Source organism: Pundamilia nyererei, unplaced genomic scaffold (assembly GCF_000239375.1).
Source record: "Pundamilia nyererei isolate P.nyererei 1_Seehausen unplaced genomic scaffold, PunNye1.0 scaffold00249, whole genome shotgun sequence".
NCBI classification, from domain to species: Eukaryota; Metazoa; Chordata; class Actinopteri; order Cichliformes; family Cichlidae; genus Pundamilia; species Pundamilia nyererei.
Genome location: NW_005187650.1, coordinates 288,155 through 293,856, shown reverse-complemented (window position 1 = coordinate 293,856; position 5,702 = coordinate 288,155). Strand labels below are relative to the sequence as shown.

Here is a 5,702-nt window from a genome sequence, read left to right as displayed (position 1 = left end):
TGGTCTGGACTATGGTGGTCTCTGTGATGATGGTGATGGTCTGGACTATGGTGGTCTTTGTGATGATGGTGATGGTCTGGACTATCATGGTCTCCTTGGTGATGGCCTTGGCTATTGTGGTCTACATGATGATGGTGATGGTGATGAACATGACCGTATTGCTTGCCATGGTGGTGATGGTGTGCATTACTATGATGATGGGATGGGCTATAGGGTTCTCTATGTCGATGTTGCCCACGGTAATGGTGATGTGATGCAGAGTGGTGATCTTTGTTGTGGTAGGTATGGCTATGTGAATCTCCATGGGGATAAACAGGACTGTGGTCCTTTCTGTGATGATGGTGAGGACTTGGGCTATTTCCATGGTAATGATGATGGTGATGGTGACTAGAAGTCTCATGGTCTCCTTTGTGGTGGTTATGGTAGTGCTTAAAAGAATGGGAGTGACGCTCAGGAGACTGAGACCATGAGTGACGTCTTCTAAAACAGCTGAATTCTGTGCAGCTTTTTGGCCTATGATGCATGTGATGGGGTGACTCTTCAAAATAGCGACTTTCACCGTGGAAAGATTTAGACTGAGACAACTGCGAAGAGTGTGAATATTTGCTGGAGCTAATTGAGTCCGCACTGGTGGGCCGGCTTCTTTGCTGTCTAGGTTTGTCAGTCCTGCTGTCCGCCTTCCTGGATCTAAGAGAGGCCTGCCCTGGACTGCAGGGTCGTTGCGCATCTGTCACGCCAAGAGTGGTTAGCCTCATTGGGCTGAGCACCTGCCGAGTAATCTCATTAAGAAAAGCAGAGAACTTCATTTTTTCTTTCATTAAATTCTTCCTGGCTTCATTTTTCCTCTTCTCCGATTCATTTTCATCCTCATTTCCATGTCCTTTGTCTTTGGGTGTGGTGAGAGCCTCCATTGATTTGGCCTTGCGGAAACTTCCATCATTTTCATAGCTTCTTGCAATTTTCTTAGGGCTTTTTGAGGTTCCCTTTTTGGGGCCACAACGAGAGGACTTGCTTTTCTCTTGTTTCTGTTTGTTGGGCAGCTCATTTAGATTAGCTGGTTTATTTATCAAAGGAGCCATATCATCTCCTTCATCAAAGTACTTGTGTTTTCCAGAGATATCAGTCCAGGATTGTGAATGCTGTGGCTTCCTGAAAGGATTGCTATCTGAAGTGTCACTTCTGCTGCTGTTCTCAGAAGACAGACTAGAAGAAGAGGAAGATGTTGTAGAAGAGGAAGAGAAAGAGGAAGGGGAGGAGGAAGAAGAAGAGGAGGAGGACAAAGAGGAAGATGAGGATGTCGATGAAGATGAAGAGGATGAGGATGAGGATGAAGAAGAATGGCTTGAGGAACTTGAGGAAGTTTGTGAAAGAGAAACATGACGATGGTTTTGCTTGTGGTGGTAATGGTGAGATTCGGACTGATGTTGACGGTTGGTATGATGATCACTCAAAATGCTCTCCTCTGCTGTAGAATGAGTGCTATTTCAAAAAGAAAACATGGGTGTTAAAGGGCACAGTGTCTACAGTAAATTAATTCTGATACTTGGTTAGCCTAACTACCAACCAACCCCAGAGATTCATTCCCCCAAGACAATTTTAAGAAGAAGCAAAAATTCTATTCTGATAGCATATGACGTGATTGGTGAAAAGGTTACTTCTCATCACTGATAATGGAAAAGACCTCACATGATTAATGTGAGGTCTAATTAATGTGTGATTAATTTTGTAAAAATAAAAACAAAATCTATATGAAATGCTTAAATAATTACTGTTAACATACAGTTAGAAAAAGGATGGACTTACTCATGACTATCGTTGCCATCTGACCTTTGTTTATTATTGTGACGCTGATGGCCTTGATTTTGATGGTGGTGCTTCACATGTGGACCTTTGGAGCCGGCTGGTCTTCTGTGCTTGTGCTCTTTTTCTTGATGATCACACATTTCTGCCTTGTGACTTATGATCTCCCTGGTGTTCTGATGAGGATGTACAGGTCTGAATTTTTTTCCATCAGCTGGCAATGCAATCAGGAGTCCTCAGAAACTTGCACAAACTCTGTTCCTGGGAAAATATTTGCTTTATTTACAACTTTACAATATAAATCCCTCTGCTTTGATCACATTATTACCTCTGCTAATATAAATGTGAAAGGTTTTTCAATGAATTGTGATAAAACATTGTAGGGGTGTAGAGTAGGATATGTCAGCAGTCCATTAACCTGTTAGCAGTCGGACCTACCGCCCACGGTACATTGGATGGTTTAGGGGACTAATTGGACTGCTAAGGGGTTACAATTTGGCTTACATCCACCAATTCTTCAAGGTCAATGTAATGATTTATTAGTCAAGAATTGACTAAAAACCTTATAACTTAGAAACAAAATTGTGGTGTTTATTGTACCATAGAAAGATTTAAAATGTTATGTCACATTTAACCTCTAACCTTTGCTTCAATGTGATAATAATGATCTATTTAAACTATATTTCTTATTGTCATTGTTTGTACTGATAATGTATTGGTATGTAGTGAATGATATATGAGGATTCTAAATATCACATTACTTTGGACCTCTGACTTCTTCAAGGCCAAATAAGGTAAAACTTTGATAAAACTTTCTCTTAGACTATGCTTAAAATTCTGTTGCCTTTGTTTGCGTTGGCAGAATAAAGGAAATGAAACTGGTATATGATGGGGATTCTTACATTACAGTTTGTATCCAAATGTCATGTCACATTTGACCTCCGACCTCACGTTTACATTTCACATCTGCCTGTCTTTGAAGTTGACCCCAAGAGAGTGAGCTGCCTTAGTGGAGGTTTGTGCTTTCAGTCTTGCTTATTTTTCTATCATATTCAAAGTGTGCATAATAACAGGAACACAGCAATACTTCATATTTGCATCTATAAAATCTGAGAATGCCTGTTATAATATACATTCAGTGATTACAAATTCATAGATCTATTCTAGATTACTGCAATCTAGATCCAGAATGAAAACAAATAACATAAACTTACTTAAACTTAATTTAAACTTAAAATTGCAGCATTGACATCAGTGTCATTTCTCACATGTAATAAAAACCAACAGGTTTCGAGAGGGTGAAAAACTGTTTCAGCTGCTTTTTTGTGACTAACTAAGCTGCCATAGAGACAAGAGCTGTACTCACAGTCTTCCACGCGCCCTGACGTTCACAGAAGCTTCCCTTGTGTGATGAGCCTTCTAATTGAACTGGGAGGCACATGTGAAGCACACACACTCCCATTTCAATTTATACTCCTGCACCGTCCAATGACAGAAAGGAAAGCTGCCGCGAGCAGCTATTTTGAACTCTATTAAACTCTATTGAATACTTTGTATGACACCTTTTGAATTTAAAAATAACCAGCTGAATGAGGAATGTATTGGTCTGTGCATGTACAGTATAACTCCAAAATCAATACAAGCCACATGTACACATTTCTGCAGTGTACATTAAAAAAAGCCTGAAACACCAATGCAGTTTTCATTCACTTTCATTTTTTAAAAATATTTCTGGATTTTTGTACAAGTTTTGTTCTGCTGAAGCTGCAAGACATCGAAGCAGCGCTGCATTATTTGAACTTTGTCTTCCTGTCTCAATATATCACCAAAGAAGTCTCAAAAATCACAAGAATATATCTTTATTTTGGAAATGGCCTGAAGACACAGCGATAGAATGAAGCCTTAATGTCACTGATGTGAGCTGCTATGCCAGCCAAAAGAACACAATGGCTTCCAGCATTCATTGCTCAGTGTGCACAGGGGCACGTACAGCTGGGCTCATCAAAAATAGGAACAGCAAAGGGAACAAAATGTGAGGTAAACTGTTTTTGAAGCGAGTCTGTATGACTGCAAGGCATGGTGGTGGGTGGGTATCAGATGTTATCTTCTTGTATCATACATTTCACAAAATGCTCTTTTTTGTCTGTTAATGTGTTAGAGATGGGGAAATGAAAATTCTTCTGTTAAAAAGGCCAAGCTAGCCTATAAAACTCACTCCAGATGTGAGAGTTCATTACAAAGACATTTTTACTGCCTACGATTGGCATCAGGAGTGCAGCGAAGTGCAGGAAAAGTGTGCAGCGTGTTAACAAGAAAGTGTGGACGTATTGATCAGGATGTCCCTATTATGTCAGTGCAATGGACAATCTAATAACTCAGAGTTACTGAGAAATACATTGAACTCCGATAGAGTGACAAAAACCATTAGACTTCACAAAGCAGTCAAGCGGTTATGTTAAACCACCAAAGAAAATTTTCATGTATCGAGTAACATGTCGGAGAATACAATCAAAATATTCTGGTGTATACCACAGAGCTGTGATCCGCTTTGTAATTTTTGCAACATGTGCATGTTGATAACTGCTGGCAGGTCTCCCCTCATCAATGTAAGCGTGGCTCAGAACCACAGACAATCAATAGCATGCACAATGGAAAGCTGGGAGAGTCAGATAATGCTCATGCGCATTGGTGGATATTTATAACACTAATATCTGCACAGGACTCAATAAATCAGGATGTGGCAAAGTTACATCACGCAATAAGTCACTGCAGGCAGAAATGAATGCTGTACTCTCCACGCTAAAAGACTGTGACTGTCCTTTTTCAAATACATTTAATTATTATAGCTTTTAAGTAAACTTTTTATGCAGGGAAAATATGACTGTTGAATGGGTATCTTGCCCTATCATGTGATGCAGGTTCACTTGGTACATCACATGAACAATCCAAAGCATGCCTTAAGGTCACTTCCTGAATCTCAGACCATTTTAATAATAAACAAACGGAAGTAATAAAGAGACTTTAAATGTGGTACAGTTCCTGGTGCCAGGTGTGCTGGTCTGAGTGTAGCTTAGGAACACCAAGCAAGGGAAGAGCCAATCACAAGTGAGTGACACAGGTGATTGCTGCCAGCTGTAGGGCCTGCTTCCTGCCTGACTTCCAGATCTGACTAATACTTTTGCCAGATAAAATGAAAGGACAGATATTTTATGAGTAATTTTAATAATTGTAAAGCTTTACTGTTTCTGCATTGGTGTGTTTTGTATTTATTAATTCATACATTACTTTTAATTGTAGGCAGAAAATGAGCAGAGCACTGGCTGCCTTTTATTTAAGGATTGTTTTAGCGGCTGTATTTAGTGTAGATTTTTAATTCCTTGTTTGCTTCTAGCACTGCAGCTGGTGGTTGCCTCCAGTCACAGGAGTTGTTGCCATACAAGGAATTCAATGACTTTTGCGGTCATATAATTTCTTTGTATGTTTCTAATAAATGGTCAGTTGTGGTCTGTTAATTGAAGCTCCTGCATCCTATTGCCATTTTCACATGAATATTTCATTGTTATTCATTTCCACATTGGCATTTCCCCACCCAGCCGTCTCCGGGGTTTACAGAGGATGTTCTGGAAAAAAGGGAGAATATCCAGTGAGTGGCAGCTCTCAATGTTGTTGCAATGTTGAGACAATGTTGTTGCCAGAACAAAATGCCCAGACTGCTTTAAGTTGATAGGAAGGCAACAGTAACTCAGATAACCATGCATTACAAAGTATGCAGAACAGCATCTCTGAATGGAGAGCACATTGAACCTTGTAGCAGATGGGCTACAGAAGACCACATCAGGTGACACTTCTTTCCGCTACGAAGAAGAAACTGAAGCTACAATTTGCACAAGTTCACCAAAATT

General features: G+C 39.9%; 1 long non-coding RNA gene across 1 annotated transcript; it reads right to left on the bottom strand.

Moving 5' to 3' along the window:
- Positions 1-1,327: 1,327 nt before the first annotated feature.
- LOC106456466 (uncharacterized) lies at positions 1,328-3,230 on the bottom strand. Its single transcript, XR_001290573.1, has 3 exons — positions 3,167-3,230; positions 1,804-2,061; positions 1,328-1,479 (listed from the first exon to the last, which is right to left on the bottom strand). It is a non-coding gene; the product is annotated as an uncharacterized LOC106456466 (long non-coding RNA).
- Between the last annotated feature and the right edge of the window lie 2,472 nt (positions 3,231-5,702).